The 21,336-nt window shown below is 45.9% G+C and overlaps 1 protein-coding gene across 3 annotated transcripts in view; it reads left to right on the forward strand.

The window, feature by feature from the left end:
- Positions 1-575: 575 nt before the first annotated feature.
- Positions 576-21,336, forward strand: part of STXBP6 (syntaxin binding protein 6) — a 265,283-nt gene continuing 244,522 nt past the window's right edge. Inside the window, exon 1 of one of the 3 annotated variants that reach the window (XM_068546774.1) lies at positions 576-866. The gene's annotated coding sequence lies outside the window, so the exon portion shown is untranslated. Of the gene's footprint in view, positions 867-19,573; positions 19,709-21,336 lie in introns of those variants that run through there. The other 2 variants (XM_068546801.1, XM_068546780.1) reach the window with 2 other exon arrangements.

Genomic DNA, 21,336 nt, shown 5'->3' on the forward strand with positions numbered 1-21,336 from the left:
GATATTTTACATTTTAAAAAAATCGAAATCTCTGTCATTTCTTGAAAAAAAAATCAGAAAATCTAGCCAAAGCAGGCCCCGATTCTTCCAGGATACCAACGGGAGTTTGGAGCCCAGTGGCTCTGCCTTCAGAGCTCTCTCCAGTTCGCCGCCTCCTACACGTTTCACCCACTTACATTGCCGGCCAGGCCCTATTCGCTCTTTTTTGGCGACCCTAGGCTTGAAGCAACGAGTGCACTGGATAAAACCCATCTGCTGGGTCCACTTGTTCTCTCGGGGAGAATAATGTTTCCTCGTTGTCCTTTCTAGGCTTGCAGAGGCTCACAGAAGCAGCTCGCCTTTCTCACCCACAAACTTCCCACGACCCGTGAAACTTGCAAGGTCCTCCTCCTTCACTGTTTCTCCCCCGCCCTTTGCTCCAGGGTCCCCTCCCCGGCACCGGCCCTTCCCTCCCTCCCCCACCCAAGGCGCTCCGGAGCTCGGGGCGGGTCTCCGGCCCCCAGCTCGGCCATCTGCCCCGGCCCAGGGCGCTGGGGCTCGCCCACGGCGGCACTGGGCATGCTCAGAGGCGGCCGCGCGGGCAGCTTCGCAGGCGCTAGCACTCGGCGGCGAGCGGGCGGGCGCGCGGCTGCAGCTGGAGCTCCAGCGCCCGGAGTTGGAGTTGCCGGGAGTTTCCCCCCGCTCCCCCTTGCGCGCGGCAGCTGGAGCCGGCGCGGCAGCCGCGAGCGGCGGCTAGCCAGCACCCGGGCTGGCCGAGCCTTGTCCGGAGCCCGGAGCCCCGCGCGGGGCAGCTCCCGGGGAGGAGCCTTGCGGGCTGGGACGCGTGCAGCGCACTGGCACTGCCGGGACACGAACCGGGCTGCAAGGTAGGGCCGGGGCGTGGGGAGCCGGGCGAGTGAGGCAGAGGCCAGGCCGGGGGTTGCGGAGGGTGGAAGGTGCGGCTTTTGGGGCGCCCAGCGCTGGGTCTGAGGCGTGTGGCCGGGTCGGGGACCCTGCTGCGGGGCAGGGGGAGTAGGCAGGCGCCCAGGGAGATGCTTTCAAGTTGGCGGGCGACGGGAGAGGGGGCCGCGCGCTCGGGCGCAGCTGCTTCGTGCGCGCCGAGAGGGACTCGGGTCCCTGGGTTCTCCCCAAACCTGGGACCCGATGTGCGGGCAGGGCTGGGCAAGCCGCAGAGCCAAGCAGTTTCATCCGAGAAAGTTGAGGATGGAGCCCTTCTTTCCTCACTGTCCCCGCGGGTGCCGCCCCGAGGCTCCCAGTGTGGAGGAGCTGCGCCCCTGGGCTAAGTTCCTCCGCCCCGGCTGAAATCCACGAATCACCCAGATCTTCGCTTCCCGGCTGGCTTCTAGGAAAATCATTCCTGCCGAAACTGAGGTAGGCTGTCCGGGCGGGAATGGCTCCCTGCCTCCGGGACGCTTAGCTGGGCGACGCCCCCTCCTCAACCTCAGACGTGGCCAAGGGCGCCCGGTTCCGAGTTAGTGCTTATGGTGCGCACTGGAATGGAGCGTCACACACATGGCGGGGAACGTGGGGTAGGTGGATGGCCTGATTTTTCCTCTAGTCTTTTCTCAGCTTTACAACACCCCACCAACCCCACCCGGCTCATCTTCGCAGAGGACAGGACCTGGAAGGGAAGGCCAGGTGGAGAGTTTGGGTTGATATACTACTGTTCCTTAGGAGAGGATGCCTGGGTTGTATCTGTCTTGGGCTCCAGCCCCAGGACTTAATAACGAGCCCTCTCCCCTTTCGGTTATTCTTCCTCAGGGACCGGGTGGGAAGGAATAGGGGCTGTGGGTCCACAAGAATGTCCACTTCATCCTACCATCTCCTAAGAGTGCGTTCCAGGGGACCCCAGGACCCTGGAACTGGCGTTATGTGGATTACCAGAGTGTGGAGGATGCTGGTTCTCCTAGCTCCACTTTTTTCACTTCTTGTTCTGAGTTTTGGGGTTTTGCCCGCACACGAGTCAGAGCTGCTCTGTCATAACCTGGGGGTGGAGGAGCTTCAGCCTGGCAGTGAGCCGCTGTTCACCTCCGAGGCTGCTAGTGGGAATTGGTCCAGAAATGATTATGCAGACTAGAAATATGCCTCTTACCACCCCCCCCCCCCCCCCCCCCCCCCCCGCCTTTTGGCTGAACACCTTCGCTGTTGGGTTTGTGTGTTAAGTTCTTAAAGGAGAACCCACACACTGCTCACGTACTGTGTTTTAGGGGATCACCATTTCTGCTACATGTTCTTCTCTTTGCTTTTTTCCTGAGGGGACGGGGGTGGGAATCTGCTTTGGGGCAGATTTCCAAATGTGGAAATCACCTGGTGTTGGTACACAGGTTCTAGAGTGAGATAGACCTGAGGTCAAGATTTAGGTTTACAGTCGGATTACTATGCTAACTGGCAAATTGTTGGACACTATGAACTTCAGTTTTCTTTTCTGTCAAATGGGGATAATAGTGGCCTTATCTCCTTTCATTGCAGGGTTGTAGTGAGACTTGGGGCAGATAATGGGCATCAGAAGTGCTAAGAAAACTTTAAAGCGCCATTCGTGTTTTCCTGTGGCTATGCTCTTTACTCAGTTTTTTTTTTTTTTGAATTAACTACTTCTTTTAATTGTAACAAGCCGCCTAAGTCTTCTCTCCTCCACCCACTCCTCACCCAAAGGTTTGGTTTCTCAGGGCTTTGGAAGTCGCTCTTTATCTTCTTCTTTTCTCTTCCCTTAAATCCATGTCTCTTTTGATTTTAAGGGTTGAGGCTTCAGTCCTTGTATTTATCTGAAGGAAGCAGCGAGGTGTAGATTAGGAGATGCGAGCGTGGTGGGGTGCCTCATCAGTGTTCAGAGTCCTGGGCCCCAGAATTGGCGTGTTAACAAGGCCCCAGTTTGAGATCCAAGGTTGATGAAGGAGTCAGCAGACCCGGGGCTGGAGCTCTGGCTTGGTATCTAACAGTGACCTTGAACTAGGGACTCAACCCCTCATCAGTGGAATCAGACCGTGAGCTTGAGGGCCAGTGCTGATCAGAGGCAAGAACAGGTGAGATGGCTCTCACTCAGTTAATAAGGGATTAATCAGGCTCCTGACCCCTCCTCCCACCCCCACCCCCCCCAGCTGCTGCACTTTCCCTAATCCTAGGGTAGTGGTTCTCAAACTGAACCATCAGAGTCCCCTGGAGGGCTTGTTAAATCACAGCTAGCTGGGCTGCATTGCCAGAGCCTCTGATTCTCTGCGTCTAGGGTGAGGGGAACGGGGAGGGGGAGAAGGGCGGAAGGGGGGAGGGGAAGGGGGGAGGGGAAGGGGGAGGGGGGAAAGGGGGGAGGGGGGGAAGGGGGGATCCAAGAATTTGCATCTCTCACTAGTTCCAGGTGATGCCAGCGCTGCTAGTCCAGGGACCATGCCTGTAGAATCACTGACTTAGGGGGTGAGAGGGAGTAAGGTGAGGTTTGTTCAGAGACACCATTCTTTTAATACATCATATATGGAGACAGGGTTTCTTCAGGCCGTTTTAGGAACTTGCCTAAGGCATTTTCTATTTCTGATACCTATGCCACTTCTCATTGTCCGGTTTAGATAATTCTGATTGCTTTTCAAATGAACGAATTTTACACAAAAGAAGTTCCCCCTTCTTTTCATACTGTAAGATACTTAGCCTCTGGTTTCCAGGACACTCTTGGATAGACTGAGATGGGTGACCTTGATATTGATAAATCCAGCAACTACCCTATTTCCTTTCTTTGGGGATCATCAGACGTTTGTGGAGAGGTTTTGAGAAGTTCTGGCAGCTTAAACCTTAAGATTGGAGAACAGGTGAATCACTTATGAGCAAGATGAAAAAGAATTTGCAGTGTGGTGTCTTCTCTGAAGGGACAGCTTACCCAGGCCTTGGGGGGAGGTGGCAGATGTCCTGTGGTGGTCAGATCTGGTGAAGGCCTTCCATTCCTTCTGGAGGATGGTGGTGTTGGCTGTAACTGAGGGAGACCCTCTATCACTCTCTGAGGGCCGGGAAGCCCAACTTTTTGGAGCAGCTGTGCGGTATCAGTGCTGCTCTGGGTAGCCGAGCTTATAATCAAGCACTATTTGGGCACAACCCAACCTTAAGCTCTTCTCCTTGCCCCCTAAGCTGTGGTCCTGGGCTGACAGTTTGCCATGACTTAAGGTGGCCTAGGTTGTGGCCTTGAATTTTAGCTGCTTTGTATCAGAGAGGCTTCGGGAACCTGCTGGAGTCAGGAAGGTTCCCAAGATGATATTTGAGGGCAGAAATAAGGTTTACGTAGCACCCAAATGGACTGTGTGTCCAAGGGGGTCAGCACTTGAACTAGTTCTTGTGTTGCTGTACCAAATGGAGTCCCAGCTGACCGTCAGGCTTTATCTCAGCTTTCCATTTGTGCTTTGTTTTAGTTTTCAAGTGATTAGCACTAGAGAAACCTATCAGTAAATCAGAAACCTATTCAAAAACTCAAGTGTACCACTTAGTGTTCTAGCAGATAAATCTGCAAGGCCCATGCCTGTCTTCCTGACCGTAATCAGCACTCAGTAAAGACACAACCTTCAGCTTGTAATTCTTTAGATGCACTAATCGCTGATATAAATAGTTTCTCCTACTTAACACGAGTACAGAAAATTTCTATTTTAAAATTATTTTCCATAACTTGATATTTATATTTTGGGTGTTACCCCTACTTTTTGCTGGGAGGATTTCTCTTCCAGGGTGGGGAAGCTTCTTTCCTTATCACTGTTATTCACTTTTTTCAGCACATGACCGCTTGATATCTTGGCTCCCTTGGCTAAGTTTGTTGTGAGACAGTCATTTTGAGACTTTATTTCTCTTTCATCATCAGGGCTATTACTGGGTCATAGAGAGTCACGGTCAGTTCCTGGAAGGCTCTATTCCTCAACCCTCCTAGAGGATTCTTTTAAAATAACACTCAGTTTATACTGCACTAGCTCATTTCTAAGGTCCATTTTTTTTTTTTCTTTTCACATTTCATCATTTTCCAATTTCAAAAATCTAGATGGGTCTGAACACATTTAATGTATGGTTTCTTTCTTCTCTTCCTGTAACCTGTTATGTTAATAGTGGCTTCCAATGAATGGCATCCTAAAACAAAGCAAGTTTGGTTCCTGACCCGGGTAGAAAATGTGGTTCCTGCTGTCCAGCTGATAGAATTGATTAGCCATCGAGTTAGCTCAGCAGTTCCCAGAGTATTGGGAAGAATACTGTTAGGTGGATGTTAATAGGTGTGCTCTTGTAAAGGGCAAATCAATTTGGAAGCACTGCCTGTTATTTTTCCCTGTCTCAGATTCTCACTGTGTTCGTCATTGTATCAAAGACTCTGAGAAGGACTGCAGTTAATGATATCAACAACAAAAAACTTAGTTCTATTTATTTAAGCAGACATTTCCCAGAGCATTTTGAGGTTACGTGTGTATCTTCTAGGACTCCTTCACTTAATCAGCACATCCCAGCAGTTCTAATATATTATTTAACACCATCTATGGGTGGGGTGGTTTCACCTGGTCTATCTCTAAAATATAGGGGCATTCATGAACTATGGATATTAATTGATGCATGAACTGTACAGGTGGTTACTGTTTATTTCAGAGTAGAGAGAAGCCATTTGAAGCTGTGGTGGCTGAGGAAGCCTATATGGATGGGCTAGACTATGAAAACTCTGGAAACGATGCGTAGCACTCCTGTAGAGAGGAGAAAGGGTGTTTTAGGTTGGTGGTGTTAGGGAGCAGAAGTGTGAAGTCGTACTTGTGCCTGCATATAAATAAATACTTTTCAGATCACCTAAGAAAAGCGCTGTGCCTAGCACAGAGTGAGACTGTGTGCATCTGTGGCAGTGGTCAGAGAACCTGTCGTTAAGTTCTTTCTTGATTCTGTAAATTCACTGAAGTAGCAGGTGAGTTCTCGTGACCACAGGAGAGCTTGTTGTGGATAAAGGGGGGGGGCACAGCACCCAGGTTGAAAGCAAGGAGGGGTGCATGGGACAGAAAGGGAGAGAGAAAGTGTTCCTAGGCTTTCAGAGGGTAGTGGTTCCAGGTACAGAGGGATTAATTCAAATGTATGTCCAGCTGAAGAATATTGGATATTTGGGGGAAGAGCTTTCCAGGAAGAGGGGAACTTGACTGGAGTTTCAAAAATAAGAACTCTTATAACTCAACAATAAAAAGGCAAATAACCCAATTTAAAAAGGAGCCAAGGGGCTTCCCTGGTGGTGCGGTAGTTAAGAATCCACCTGCCAGGGGACACGGGTTCGAGCCCTGGTCCGGGAAGATTCCACATGCTGCGGAGCAACTAAGCCCGTGCGCCACAACTACTGAGCCTGCGCTCTAGAGCCCACGAGCCACAACTGCTGAGCCCATGAGCCACAACTACTGAAGCCCGAGCACCTAGAGCCCGTGCTCCGCAACAAGAGAACCCACCGCAATGAGAAGCCCACGCACCGCAACGAAGAGTAGCCCCTGCTCGCCACAACTAGAGAAAGCCCACGCACAGCAACGGAGACCCAATGTAGCCAAAAAAACATAAATAAAATAAATAAATTTATAAAAAAAAGGGGCCAAGGATTTAAATATACATTTTTTTTTCAGGTAAGATATACAAACGGCCAATAAGGGGATGAAAAGATGCTCAACATTATTAGTCATTGTGGAAATACAAATCGAAACCTCAGTGAGGTACCACTTCACACCCATCAGTATGGCTTTGATCAAAAAGATGTATAATAAATGTTGGTGAGGATGTGGAAAAATCAGAACCCTCCTACATTACATTGGTTTTTTTTTTTTAATTTATTTTTATTCATATTTATTTTTGTCTGTGTTGGGTCTTCGTTTCTGTGCGAGGGCTTTCTCTAGTTGCGGCAAGTGGGGGCCACTCTTCATTGCTGTGCGCGGGCCTCTCACTATCGTGGCCTCTCGTTGCGGAGCACAGGCTCCAGACGCGCAGGCTCAGTAGTTGTGGCTCACGGGCCTAGCCGCTCTGCGGCATGTGGGATCTTCCCAGACCAGGGCTCGAACCCGCGTGCCCTGCATTAGGCAGATTCTCAACCACTGCGCCACCAGGGAAGCCCCATTACATTGTTGATGGGAATGGAAAATAGTGCAGCTGCTTTGGAAAATAGGCAGTTCCTCAAAATGTTAAACATCAGGGTAGCTCATGACCAATTCCACTTCTTGGCAAATCCAAAAAGTTACATTAGTGGTTGCCAAGAGCTGGGGGGCGGGGCAAGGGGAATGGGAGTGACTGTTGATGGGCATTGGGTTTCTTTTGGAGGTGATGAAAATATTCCGGAATGGTTGCACAACTTTATGAATACATTAAATACATTAAAACTACTAAATTGTACAGTTTAAAAGGGTGACTTTTATAGTGTGTGAATATCTCAGCTAAAAGAAAAACAGTAAGAATGCCACTGTGGGTAGAGTGAAAGGAGAATAATAAGAAAAACGTGGAGAGAGAGAGATGCAGGAATAGGCTATCAGTTTCAGGGCAAATTTTCTGCTCTTGGGTAAAAAAAAAAAAAGGTATCTAGATAATTCCTTTCTCCTTGTTTGTCTTTGGATCTTTTAGGATTTTTCTGTTACTCTTTCATCCCAAAGTCCCTCCTCTGAATTAAGAGGGTCGTGTGCCAAGTTGTTTCTGAGTCAGCGGAATCGTTTTCATGGCGAATACCCTGTGACCTTCAGAGAGGAGTGTTTCTGGGCTTCGCTCTGGGGACTAACTCCATACTTAGGCTTCCTTGCTGTGATCCACTAGAGGGCAGTGGGCAGGGCTGACTGGACAGCTTATATTTAGCTTCTCCCTTAAGATTTGACTGTGGTAGACGTTTTAGCATCATCTTCTAAGTTGTTAGTGGAACTGTGTCAAGACTAACCTTAAAAAAAAAAAAAACTCTGTATTAAACAGGATTCACGTGGTACTTGGCACTACACGAGCATCAGTGTATTTGGGTGCAAGAGTCATGATGCTAAATGAGGTTAAGCACCACTGGAGCAGTTGTTCCCTTGGTAGAGACTTTCTACCCCCTTTAACAGTGTAGTGTAGCTTAGCTGTGCTTCTCCAACTCATGGACAAGAGCACTTGGGGATCTTGTTAAGGTGCTGATTCTGATTCAGTAGGGGTTGGGGTCTGGGATTCTGCACTTGTAACAAACTCCCACTGATGCAGGTGCTGTCAGTTCATGGATCACTCTGTGAGTAGAAGCTAATACAGTGTGAAGATGGCATTGGAGTGGGACAGAGCTGAATGTGAAATGTGGCTCCACCATTAATTTGTTGTGGGAACTCGGGTGGGGTAGTTAACACCTGAGCCATGGTTTTCTTATCTGTAAGATCAGAGTGAGACCTAGCTTGTAGAAAAGTACCTAATATGATGCACCTGGAATGTTTAATGTTCTTTGCCTTCTCCTTCCCACAAGGGCTAAGAATCCCACGGTTACGACTAAGGAAAAAGTATATGGAAGAAAGCTAAGAGCTTCGAAAAGTTTTCTGATTTGTGTGGGTGAGGTTGGGGTAGGGGGAGAGGCTGTAGGGGAGAAGGGCATGAATCCTAGTCCTCAGAACAACATAAATTCGCGTATTGATTCTTAAGTTACCATGGTTTTGGTAAAGTCACGGAGGTAGTCTCAGCTGAGTCTGGCTGACTTTCAGTCAAGGTGTTGGGTCTTTTTTTTTTTAAATTTAATTTATTTTATTTATTTATTATTTTTGGCTGTGTTGGGTCTTCGTTGCTGCTCGCGGGCTTTCTCTAGTTGCGGCGAGCGGGGGCTACTCTTCGTTGCAGTGTGCGGGCTTCTCATTGTGGTGGCTTCTTTTGTTGGGGGGCACGGGCTCTAGGCGTGCGGTCTTCAGTAGTTGTGGCTCGTGGGCTCTAGAGCGCAGGCTCTGTAGTCGTGGCACGTGGGCTTAGTTGCTCTGTGGCATGTGGGATCTTCCCGGACCAGGGCTCGAACCCGTGTCCCCTGCATTGGCAGGCAGATTCTTAACCACTGCACCACCAGGGAAGCCCAAGGTGTTGGGTCTTGAATCTGCTATCATGGAGTTGGTTTCTTTTTGACCAGAAAGGCACCCCTGGGCTGCTCAGTTGGTGCTAAGGTTCCTTGGTGTGGTGGTCTCAGCCCATCCTTGCCTGGCTGCCTTCCCCCCTCACTTACTGATGTTCATCTCTTATGCAGACGGGAGGCGATAAAGCGACCTAAAATGAACATCATTGAGTTTCATTCACAGCAGGAGTGAAGTTTCTTGGGATTAGGTTGAAAATATTTGCTTCACTGTTGGCTTTAGAAAACCTAGGCATTTCATTAGTTTACCTTCGGTGAGTCTTTTAAAGTCTGGAAAGGTTTGGTTGAATTAGGTGAATGGGAAACAATGGAAGAGGAAGAATTGGGAGCTAAATCCTGGCACCTGGAGCCTGCGTCACTGCCTTCACCAAGCCTCAGTTTCCTCTGCTGTTATTTGGGACCACTCCGTGCTGGCCGGCCTGCCTCATGGGCTTGGTTTGAGGCTCGAATGAATAGCACCTGTGAGGGCGCACCCTAAGATGATGGGCCTCTGTAAAGTATGGGCCATCACTCAGCAGTGCCGGCTTAGGCAAGGGAATCGTCTCAGGGTTACGGTGGCCTCTTCTGTTCTCTTTCTGTCTCCTTTGTCATCATCCGAAGTGGGAGGAAATAAGAGATTGTGTTTTCGTTTCAGTGAAGTTGATGGATCCTTTTCATTTTCCTCTGGGGGAAAAATTACACACAGTTTGTAAGATTTGAACAAAGCCTCAAGTGCAGTAGATCAGACTAGTTTCCAGTCTTCACAGCCTGAAATTCACTGCTTTCCTAAGGATGGTAATTTTGCCCTGTTTCACCTTGTTTGACTGTTTTGTGGATTGGCAGGTGTGGGTCTTTAGTGCCCAATGGCTCTGAATAAAAGGGCCACTTTGTTCCAGAGCCGGGGCTAAGCGTTTAAACCGACGCTGTGCCAACATTAGTAATCAAAGAGAAGAAATCAGAGTTGAAGCCGAATACACTAGGCCTCACCGGCACAGCACTATCCTTCCCGATGGTGGAAGTGGGAATGATCTCAGGAGAGTGAATACATGTGTTACCCTGTAATCACCTTTCATAACCACTGTTGGTCAGAGAGGGTATATGTCAGCGAGCTGGTCTTTGTTTTTAGACTTCCTAGGAATATGTCGCCTCACACAGTCTAAGATGACAGCCAGCAGTATCTAGTGGTTGAGAAGTTAATATTATTCCTGAAGAATTTAATCTACCCTATCATTAAGTAGCAATAAGGAGCTAGGTGTAGAAAGCTGGGTGTCCCTGAAGTAAGTCCTTTTAAAATTAAATCCTTATGCAACCGTAACAGTAGTTTAAAAAATAAGTTGAAGGTAGAGATTTGGTACTTGTATAAAGAGCTCAATGCTGATAAAGTGGACATTTCTCCCAATTTCATCCACTGGAAAGTGAGACTTTCTCCTTTTAATCAGATCCTTTTCTGACCTTGCCAACCACACACTCGCTGGTCTATCTGGTGGTTGACTTTTAAAAATGGAACAGGGAATGCTGAACTCAGACATCTTGTTTATGAACAGCCTTGCTTTCAAACCCCCCTAGACTGTGAACTCCTCCAGAGGCCGGGATCTGTGTGTCTGGCATATAGGAGAGAATCAATAAAAATATGTTGAGCTGGACAGCTGCTTTCTTCTGGGATTCCCCCTTCCTGTCTATTAATTTTTCTGTTCGTATATTATTTAAATAACATTTCCCTAGAGGCGATTATGTGCTTCCATAGTACATGGTTCTAAGCACTTTACAGATACTGATTCCTTTCATCCTCCCAACAACTCTCAGAGGGAGGTACTATTACTTATCCCTATTTTACAGTTGAAAAAACAGGCATAGAGAGGTCATGTTGATACCAGCCAGGGTTCTTGGCCTTCCTTAATCAGTAGAAATTGATAAGAGGCCAGAAAAGAAATTCAGGTAAGGCTTACTGGGGCCCCTGCTGCAATGGGGAGAGTGAAAAGAAGTAACAGTTTCCTTTGTTCGCTCCCCAAGGGGGAGACGAGCTGGTTCCTTACATGGGGTGAGGGTTGGGCAGGAGGGTTGGCTTAGGCGGTCTGCCCACCCCTTTGGTGGTGTTGAGTGCAGGGGGCATGGGCAGTAAGTATCCTATTTCTGCTCCTCACACCCTGTTTTTCCTCCAGGCTCTTCAGAAGTGGCGGTTGGGTTTTTGGTCTTTTTGTATCTTGTCCATAATTTGCCCCCGACTGTGCTTTCATGTAGTTATTTTTAGTCCCTTATAGTTTCTTTGCATTTTGTTGCTCAAGGAGATGTTTGTCCAGGTGCAAGCACTGCAGCAAAGGGTCCCAGGTCCCAGCCTGTCTCAATGCGACGTGTGTAAGACCCCAAAGCTGCTGCGTAGAGAGCTGCAAGTGAACCAGGTGCCCCAGTTTCAGGGTTCCTGCTCTCATGGACAAGACAAGCTTGGCTAAGCTTCAGTAGACACCCCTCTCCTGCTTGCTCAGTGCTCCAATATTACCTTTCTCCCCCCCCTGCCCCCCCGCCCCCGGCTTTCCTGAGCGCTGCAGAGAAATGAGGGCAGGCACACCTTTTCCATCTTCCCTTCTCCCCGCCTCCTTTGTCCTCTGCCCTTTTCTGCCCACTCCCAAGTTCCAGGAAAATACGACCCTGGATTTGGAAAGCAGGTACAGCACCATGGCCCATTCGTATGGGCCCAGCCTTGGGGGAAGGCCGTTCACAGAGCGGTTGTTAGAATGAACTCCACTACCTGGGTGAGGCTGTGACCTCCAGCCCTGGGCCTCTCAGTTTGTCAGGTGACAGGCAGTGTGACCTAGGTCAGTGCCTCTCAAGCCTTTAAGTGCAGGTGAATCGCCTGGGCATCCTGTTAAGGCACAGATTCTGATTCACTGGGACCGAGGTGGGGCCTGGGATTCTTCTCATAGTCTTCCAGGAATGTCGAGGCTGCTTGTCCTTGACCCAATGCCCTAAAGGAGCCCTGAGTCTGTGCGAGGTCAAGCCTGCTATTCCAAGCACTGTCTTGCCTGAACAGGCCTGATTCCTAACCCAGGGCCCAGAGGAGACTTAAGACATCTAGAGAGAGACCCACCAAGATTGGAAGTCTCATGAAGGCAGAAGCTTAAGACAGAATGAGAGCGTGACTGAGAGTAAAGGACATTTGATGCTTCCGAAAGGAAGCGTATGTATCATTTTAGGAACCAATGTTGGGATACCAATGGTACAAATACGAAGTGCTCTCCTGTCTCATCTGAGTCTCCTAATTACCCAGCTGTCTTTGATTGATGAGTAGTGAGACTCAGGGAGTCAAACTCCCTCGGAGCCACAGGCTTACAAGTGATGGAGCTGGGAGCGGGCACGGTGAGGCGGCGTGGCCTGGTGTCTCTTGCTCTTCTTACCCGGCCTGACTACTTAATTAAATCAGTTTGCCCTGTTTGGCTTTGCAAGGAGGAGGCATCCAGGTGGGTTTGCTTTTTAAAGAAACTGATTTTTTTGAAGGTTAACTTACCCGCAGAAACGGGCACAGATTCCATGGGTGCAGTGTAGTGAATTTCTGTTCCAAGAGCACACCCATTTATTCTTAACACAGCTTGAGAGAGGAAGAGCCACCAGCACCCTGGAATCTCTCCTTGGGTGTGTCCCCTCCCGTTACTTCCTCCTCCGTGGTACCGCTGTCCTGACTTCTAAGACTGTAGATCACCTCTGCCTGTTTTTGAGTTTTACATAAATACGCTCGTCCTTCTGTATTCGTTTATGTCTAACTTCTTTCCCTCAGCATTGTAAGATTCACCCATGTTGTGCATGCAGCAGTAGCTGGATTATGTTCCATCGTATAAATACACTGCAATTACTGATTATGGACATTCGAGTTGTTTCCCGTTTTTGGCTCTTACGAATAATGCTGCTGTGAACATCCATGTGTATATGTTTTTGGTGGTGCACATAGGTATGCCTCTCTGGTGTGTGTGTATGTGGGTGTGTGTGTAATGCCTGGGTCCTCTGATGTGACTATGTTCGCCTTTAGTAAATACCGCCAAAGAGTTTTCCAACATGGCCATTTCAATTTATAGTCCCATCTGGTGTGAGCGAGCGTTCCATTACTCCACATTCTTGCCAGTACTTCCTTTGAGAGGTCATTTTAATCTTAGCCTTTCTGATGTTGTATAGAGGTCTCTCATTATGATTTCCATTTGCATTTCTCTTATCACCATTGGAAGCTTAGTGTCTTTGCCTGTATATTTGGCATTTGGATATCTGCTTTTGTGAAGTGCCTGTTCAAGTCTCTTGCCTACTTTTCAATTGTGTTGTTTGTTTCACTTTTAAAAACAAAGTGAAAACATCTGTGAAAAATCCTTGAAATCTGTAGTGATGGGAGTCACCTGTGAGTGAGATCGGATTATATTCTCAGAGGTAATTTCTGGAGATCCCCTCCTGCAGGAGGCCCAGCAGGCTGAGGGGGGCTGAGGATAGGCAGAGGCATAAAACCCTTAGCAGGGAACTTGCTGCAAAGTTGAGGAGCCCCGTGGTCTATGGCTCAGGGCAATTGTCAAGTTGTGAGATCACCTGAAAGCTTGAAAGCACTTCACTTCTAAATGTTTGCCTTTTACGGACCGTCACTCTGGAAGATTGTAGGCCAACTCCAAAAGTATTGCTGAAAACATTTTTGGAATTGCTTTGAGTATATTGTTTTGGATATTTTTAGTTGCTTTCAAAATGCCCTTTGAGCATGTATTTGATTTGGGGAAATAGCAGCAGACATCTCAGAACCCAGCCCAGTGAATAAGGAGGGTGCTTCATGGGTGACTTAAAAAACAAAACATTATTTGTAAGGCTTGCCTATAGGGGGATGGAAGGTGAGCAGGAAGGAATGAAAGCACTGCACTAAATGCCTGAGTTTCCTGATCTCTTTTCATCTTTATAGTAACCTATGAAGTACTAACTGTTGTGAGTATTCCTACTTTGTAGATGAAAAGTCAGACTTAGAAAGAGAAAGACAGCGTGATTGAGGAGTCAAACCTAGCTCTGTCTTACTTGAGGGCCACTAGTACCCTTTCCTTTTCCCGACCCTGCCTCGCCTCTGATGAGTGTTAGAGGAATCAAAATTGTTGCAGCCAGAACACCGTGTGCTGATGGCGAAGGTCTGGTTTCCACCCTGTCCTGTTATAGACCCTGGGATCTGGGTGGGTCCTCTTCCTGGTGGGGGTTGGGAGAGGAGAGGAGAACTCAGGCTTCAGGGCACTCATTTCCAAACACGATTCCTGGGCTTCCCTGGTGGCGCAGTGGTGAAGAATCCTCCTGCCAATACAGGGGACACAGGTTCGAGCCCTGGTCCGGGAAGATCCCACATGCTGTGGAGCAACTAAGCCCATGCGCCGCGACTACTGAGCCTATGCTCTGGAGCCCGCGAACCACAACTACTGAAGCCCATGTGCCACAACTACTGCAGCCCTTGCACCTAGAGCCCTAGGATAGTCTGACCTGTAGGCTTTACTTTGCTCTTCCTTCTTAGTGGCTGGCAAGCCACCCAGGAAATACTCTAGGACGTGTTCATGAATATTGTCACTGTTGGAAACTTTATTCTATGTAGAGAGCCTTTCTCCAGATGAGCACTTACAGAAAATCTGACCAGAAGAGGCAGAATGTTGCTGAATTCTTTAATATTCATTCATTCCTGATCTTAAGAGAAAAATCACCCATTAGTTTTCTCTGAAACAGAGTGGGTTAATGGCTTTGGTGTGTAATGAAGACCTTCAGAAATGATTCCTGAAAAGAGTGTCCTGGGCGGACTGCTTTCAGATAGACCCTGGGGAATCCAGCCGGCCCTGAGATGTGAAGGGCCTGGGAGAGACACAAAAATACACTTGGCCATCGCAGAGGCTTGTTCTCACCCTTCCTGTCTCATGGACCCCAACAAGCTGACCCCCTTCCACTGAGCTTTGGAATGTTGTCTCAGAGTTTAGTACCTAGAACGTAGAAACTACAACCTATTTTTCTGTCTCAAAGCAGTAAAGAAGCCTCTGGACTTCTTTTGAGACTGCACAGTAGAATGGTTTCTTCGTTTGATGGTTTCCTTATTCTTAGCACCTTAGATCCTGTGTAGCCTTGCTTTTCAGGGCAAAGCCCTGGGCTGTGGGTAATCAGATAACCAAACCATTTCCTAAACAAATTAGAATTTGATTTCATTCATAGTCACACAGCTTTCCCTAGATAAAATGAGGCATCTGAGAAAAAAACTGTGAGGACATTTTAATGAAAACTTCTCCTGGTAAAATACTCATTTTCCTATCACATTTAATTCCTGTAGAGTATTCTAGAGCAGGTGTGAAGAGCCAGGTGTTGCCCTCGTCCCCCAGTGACTGTGAATACCTGATGCAGCATCTTTACCTGTTTCCTAGCAGATTATACGATCCCATGCATGTGTGTAGGTTGGACACCTCAGATTTGGACTTGGCTGGGGGACGTGGGAACTTATTCACCTCCTGCCAAAAGAAAGAAACTTACAAGTAGTGCTTTGTGTTTTGAATTTTACAGTGCACTGAGTAAACACAAGTTATGCATTGTGATGGGAGGAGTAAAAAGGTCCGCCACGTCTTTATTTTTTGAGTGGGTGTAACTAAATGACTAGGTCCTGGATGTGTTACTAAGATGTATGTCACAGTCTCTGGCAGAGCGACAGTAAACATTTCTCACCTGTGTTATCTTACAGGTGCAGGTGTCTAAAGTTCTTTTTATCCTAAAATGTTTTCCTCGAAGGTTTTTTGTTTTGATTTGTTTTAATAAGCCTCTTGCTTTGGGAATAAGGAACTCACTTCAGTGAATACCTAAGGCTTTCTTAATTCCCTTATGTTACAGATGAGGACACCAAGGCTGTACAGTTCTACCATGAATCAGTAGTAAACCAAGGACTCTTTAATTCCAGCCTTTTGTTTCTCAGTTCATTGTGATTTTCTAGAACTGTAAAATATTCCTAAGATTCTTTGTTTTAAAAATCTAGCTTTCAGTTTAAGGTCATTCTCTCTTAGCAGTTGTTTCCTTGCTTTATGGTAACCAAAGCTTTAAAATGATCCAGGACAAGCAAGCCATGACTTTCTCTTGTTCTAAAATTAATATAAAAATTTATAGCTGTATAAAATTTACTGAATTTGACAATATTATTTGTATGTATGAATAAATAATTTTGAAGTGTACCAATATTTTATGGCTGATCTGGTCAAATTTCCACTTGGAGGAGATTGTATCTGTGTTGAAACGCACTGTCCTTTCTCTGTTATCTTGGCCTTTGTGAAGGGTGAATCCTTGGACTCATGATTTTTCACCCTGAGTTTGTGTGGGAAATCAAGATGTGTCTAATTATCATATAGGGTGTCAGGAAATTCTCATAACAGTTAATTTAAATCCACTTAAATTAAAAATAACACATTATATAGCAACAGAGGTGGTTGTTTTTTTGTTTTTTTTTTTTTTTTAAAGAGGAGATTGGATTCCATGAATCAGATGAGCAATTTCAGAACGCATGGGGATTACTGCTTTAAAGGCCCAGGAGGAGTGGATAAGAACCCATCGGCTCTGTCAGTCCTCACTGTGCCCTGGTATATTGATGCTCTCTGTAACTGTTGATCTATGACCTATTTCTCTCTAAAAGCTGTGTATTTAAAATCAGTTCTCTCTTCTTCTGCCCAGCTCAGTGAGCATTTCTTTTTTTCTGTGCTGCTCTTGGAGCTGACCCTCAGGATGGAGAACCTTTCACAGGATAGCATCTTATCCTCAACCCAAGGTCTCAAAGTCATGATTAACCGGCAGATATTGGCTTCAAGAAAAAAACAAAACAAAACACCAAGACACTAGTGCTTAGAATCCACAGGGCTTATGGGGTAAGAGTAAGGGTACTAAGAAAAGAGTTGGAAAATATGTTGGGCAGAGGTGGCCAGGCTCTCCTGGTGAGTTGATGAGTACCTTGGCTCCCTTTGCCCATGTGTCTGCCCCCTGTCCTCCCTTTTCTCCCTCCTATGGGGGTGGGGTGCTGTCTTAGGTGCTGAGCTCAGACAGGCACAGAAGACTGGTCTTTGGGGACTGTGGTGTGTTGACCTTTGCTTCTCTATTGGCCATCTCCATCCTTCTGTCCCAGCTTTCTCTCTCCATTGTCATTTGATACTATTCTGGATGGCATGAAGTACCCTGGGAGCATCATTCATTTTCATTCTTTTGTCCTTAAATGCCCTTCTCCTCCTGTCCGTCTTGTATCTTTGCAATCACTCTTCAGACACCACCTCTTTGAAACCTTCTGTGACCACTGAACTTGTACCCTGAGGCAGAGTTGGTCTGTGCTACTCCTGTGCCGTATATAACTTATCATGCTCAAGTGTGATTATTTGCTTGCATGTCTAGACTGAACATTTGAGGGATGGGACTGTGACTTGTACATCTTGTATCTTAGCATGGTGCCTGGTGTATGATAGGTACCCAAAAGAGGGTGGATGGATGGATGGATGAATGGATGGATGGATGGATAGATGGGTGGGGCACATTCAAAGAGAACTTCTGAGAAAGGAGAGAGAACGTGTTTTCAGCTGGGATACATGGGAAAAGCTCTAGGTGGGGACAAGAGTTGCTTATACCACATAGTTACTGAAAAAGATGTATATATAGTAGAGGATAGAAGTATGTGCTATGGAGAATGAGCTGTGCCATTTTTTTTTTTTTTCAGAGTAGAAACCAAGTAATCAGCAAGAGATGACTTGGCAGTCATTTGGCTTTCCTTCTTAAAAGCTCTGGGATCTTTACTGAAAGATCCAGTTTCTTATGTGTAAAATGATATCCTATAATGTAGGTTCTATTTTTAACGTGAGGATCAATTGAGACTTTCAAAGGGCTCAACACCCTGCCTTGTCTGTAGTGAGGGCTCAGTAGAGTAAATGGTAGCTCTTGCTATTACCATTGGCCTCTATTGTCTGATAGAATTGAGGTGCCTGATATAAATGTTCTCCCACTCCCTGAATAAGAAATTTAGATTCATAGGTAACCACAAAATGTGTGTCCGGGTGTTAGGATTCACTGGAAATGGGATTATGTCATCTCTTTTGTCTTCCTGCTTACTTAGTACTTCTTTTTAGAAAGAAAGGCACTTACCAGTTTCTTAGGAAAGCACTTGGTTCTTTTTTTTTTTTTTTAAATTTTATTTATTTATTTTATTTATGGCTGTGTTGGGTCTTCGTTTCTGTGCGAGGGCTTTCTCTAGTTGTGGCAAGCGGGGGCCATTCTTCATCGCGGTGCGCGGGCCTCTCACTATCGCGGCCTCTCTTGTTGCGGAGCACAGGCTCCAGACGCGCAGGCTCAGTAACTGTGGCTCACGGGCCCAGTTGCTCCGCGGCATGTGGGATCTTACCAGACCAGGGCTCGAACCCGTGTCCCCTGCATTGGCAGGCAAATTCTCAACCACTGTGCCACCAGGGAAGCCCAGCACTTGATTCTAAAACAAATTTTTCATGCAAGGCATTCATGGGAGTCTTTCTAGTTGTTTAAAAAATATATGTAATATATGCCTATATCTATATATTATTTGCAAAAAGTGTAATTCTTTCCTGAAGTTCTAGAGAGCAGGGGACATGCATTGCTGTTTCTATTTTGATATGGAAGCAAGTTGTGTTGGTCTGGGACAGCTTGATTTTGGCTGATGAATGCCATTGTTTGTATGTGTACATTTCTGCCCCCACTATTGGAGATACATTTAGAAATCAGTGGTAGGAGTTTCTAATAGTATTTATTTACACAATCATTCATACGTTCATTTCCTGCTCTGCTTATTGCTGCTTTTCTCACCTGGTCTTTCAGTGCTGGACCCGGCAATTGTTACTGGTTTTTTTTTCCCCCTTAATGTTCTTAGAAGCTACTACAGTTGCCAGTGATAAAGACTCTTTGCATGTGCCTCTGAGCCCCTTCTTCTCAGAATATTGTATAGCCTATGTTGCTGTTTGGGTACGTGGCCATTTTTGTTTGTTGCCTAATATAGGTCAGTCCTGCCATAGTGAATTTCTGAGCAGATGAGAAAATGGATGGGAGCCATCTACACACATCTGGTGATATGGATCCCCCATCCTTTCTCTCTAATTCCAAAATCCAAAATGCTCAGAAAGCTCTTGTAACCCATTTGGCGGCAAGACCTCCCTTGAGCAGGAGTCTATTTATATTCTTCTTTTATCTCGTTTAGTGTGGTTATCCGTCAGTTTTGCTGCAGAGGTATTACTGTGTTTGAGTATGAGGTGCTGACCTACACTCCACGGGGAGCATAAAGTATATATTACATTTCTAAAATGTTAAAATTTTTGCATTCCAAAACACATTTGGCTGTACGGGATTTGGGTAAGAGATGTGGGCCTGTAGTATTTTCATTAGGGCCTCTAAGCCTTTTTTTTTTTTTTTTTTTTTTGACAGCCTTCCCTTGAGATTCTCTCCTGGGTACCATCTTTGTGTGGCATGCAAATGAGGATCTCCCTTGGCTGTCACTCAAGCAGTATTTAATGAGCTGCTGTGGCTTTGTACTAGGAATTGGGAAGAATGAGGCATTGGCTCTTTTTGCCCTGGAGAAGCTCAGAGACTCATAATGATGCGGAAGGTGCTATATTAGCCAGTCTGTGGATTCCTGCCTGTGGTGGGATAATCACAGCCCGAAACTTCACCAAAATTGCAAAGGTAAAGAAATGTGGAAGAGAATGTGATCAAGGAGCAGTTGTGTATTTGCTGTGGTCTTTGAAAAGTAAAGCCAGAGATGGGGCTGCAGAGGAGCCAGTTTTTGAAGAGCCTTATCTACCAAGCTAACTAGTTAAGAATTTATCCTTCGGCAGTAAAGATTCTTTAAACCTGGGAATGAATGATTGGGTTCGCATTTTAGTAAGAGCCCTCTAACGTTATCTTAAGGGACCCTCAAAAGAAGTCATTGAAATATTCTGGGCAATAGTCCTATAATACTTACATTGTATAGTGCTTCAGGGTTTGCAAAAGATTTCTCCAGCCTTAATTTCTTTTGCAGTAGCCTTGGGGGATGGGTAGGTAATAACTAAGGAAACATTTCAAGAAGTGACTTGCCCAAGGTCATATCCAGCAACCGACTGTACCAGCTCTCCTAATTCTATATTCGTTCCTGCTTGACTGTGATATTAAAACATTTTAATATACTGTCCAGATACTGAGCATACTTAAAGGTAATCTGCCAACTGCATATCTTTTATACTTGTACTTGATTAGACTGTCAGCTCCTTGAGGACTTGCAGTATTAAATTTGATGTGCCACCAAGAGTTTGCTAAACTTTCTCCTCCAGAGCAAGCACAGTCCTAGAAAGAAGGAACATTTGTGAAAACAGAGGGACTGTCATTTTTCTTGTTGTGTATCTCATCATGTGTACTTATTAGGCAGTTTCTATGTTTAGGACACAGCGCTAAGTGCTGTGGGGAATACAAAATGCAAAACAGTTAGATTTAAATTTTTTTTAAAAGTCATGAATTAAGCCTGTTCTGTCCTATTCAGATCTCACACCAAATTTCTTGGCTTTTTGTAACAAATTTCCTTTTTAAAGGATGTTAGGTGTTGAAATCAAAAGGCTTCTTGCACAGACTGACTGAAACTATTAAGCTTATACATTTGCTTTGCAGTAAGTAGGTATAACATGGCACATTTCCAGGTGGTTATTTTTGAAACAAAGAAAGAAACAAAATCATTAAATTGGCATATTTTATTATGAAAGAATGAAAGTTTTACCTTGACTAGATGCCCAGTAATATTACCACACAAGTGAAAATCATCTTGTGATTCATACTTAAAATCAGTAGTCAACTGTAAGTTTTGTGTCAACCCTACTGAATTAGCACTGAAATTAATGATGTAATCTTTTTCTTACACACCTGGCATATATTGCTGTTTATGCTAGCAGTATTTCCTAGGCTGTCTAGGCGTTAGGGAAAAGTCAAGGTCTAAATTATTCTCAGTCTTAAGAATCCATGTCAGTTTTACAGCATTTATTGAGTTGATTCAGTTCTGATTTCTTTTACCACCTTTGTATCAGAAAAGCTTTGGGGGCCCCAGAAGAAATTCTAGAGGTCATTCAGACCCAGGGGCTAGACTGGGGGAAAAGACAAATTAGGAAACTGATCCCTATGGGTTCAAGTCCATTCTTCATCTTGTTAATTATAACTTTGGTCAAGTGTTTGAGCCTCTGGTTCCTTATCTGAAAAATGAGGCTTATGATAATGTTTTTCAAAGATTCTAAGACATACATTTTTGTCTTAAAACAAGATGTGTTTTATAGTACATTATATATTATGGT

Source organism: Eschrichtius robustus, chromosome 1, assembly GCF_028021215.1.
Source record: "Eschrichtius robustus isolate mEscRob2 chromosome 1, mEscRob2.pri, whole genome shotgun sequence".
Lineage (NCBI taxonomy): Eukaryota > Metazoa > Chordata > Mammalia > Artiodactyla > Eschrichtiidae > Eschrichtius > Eschrichtius robustus.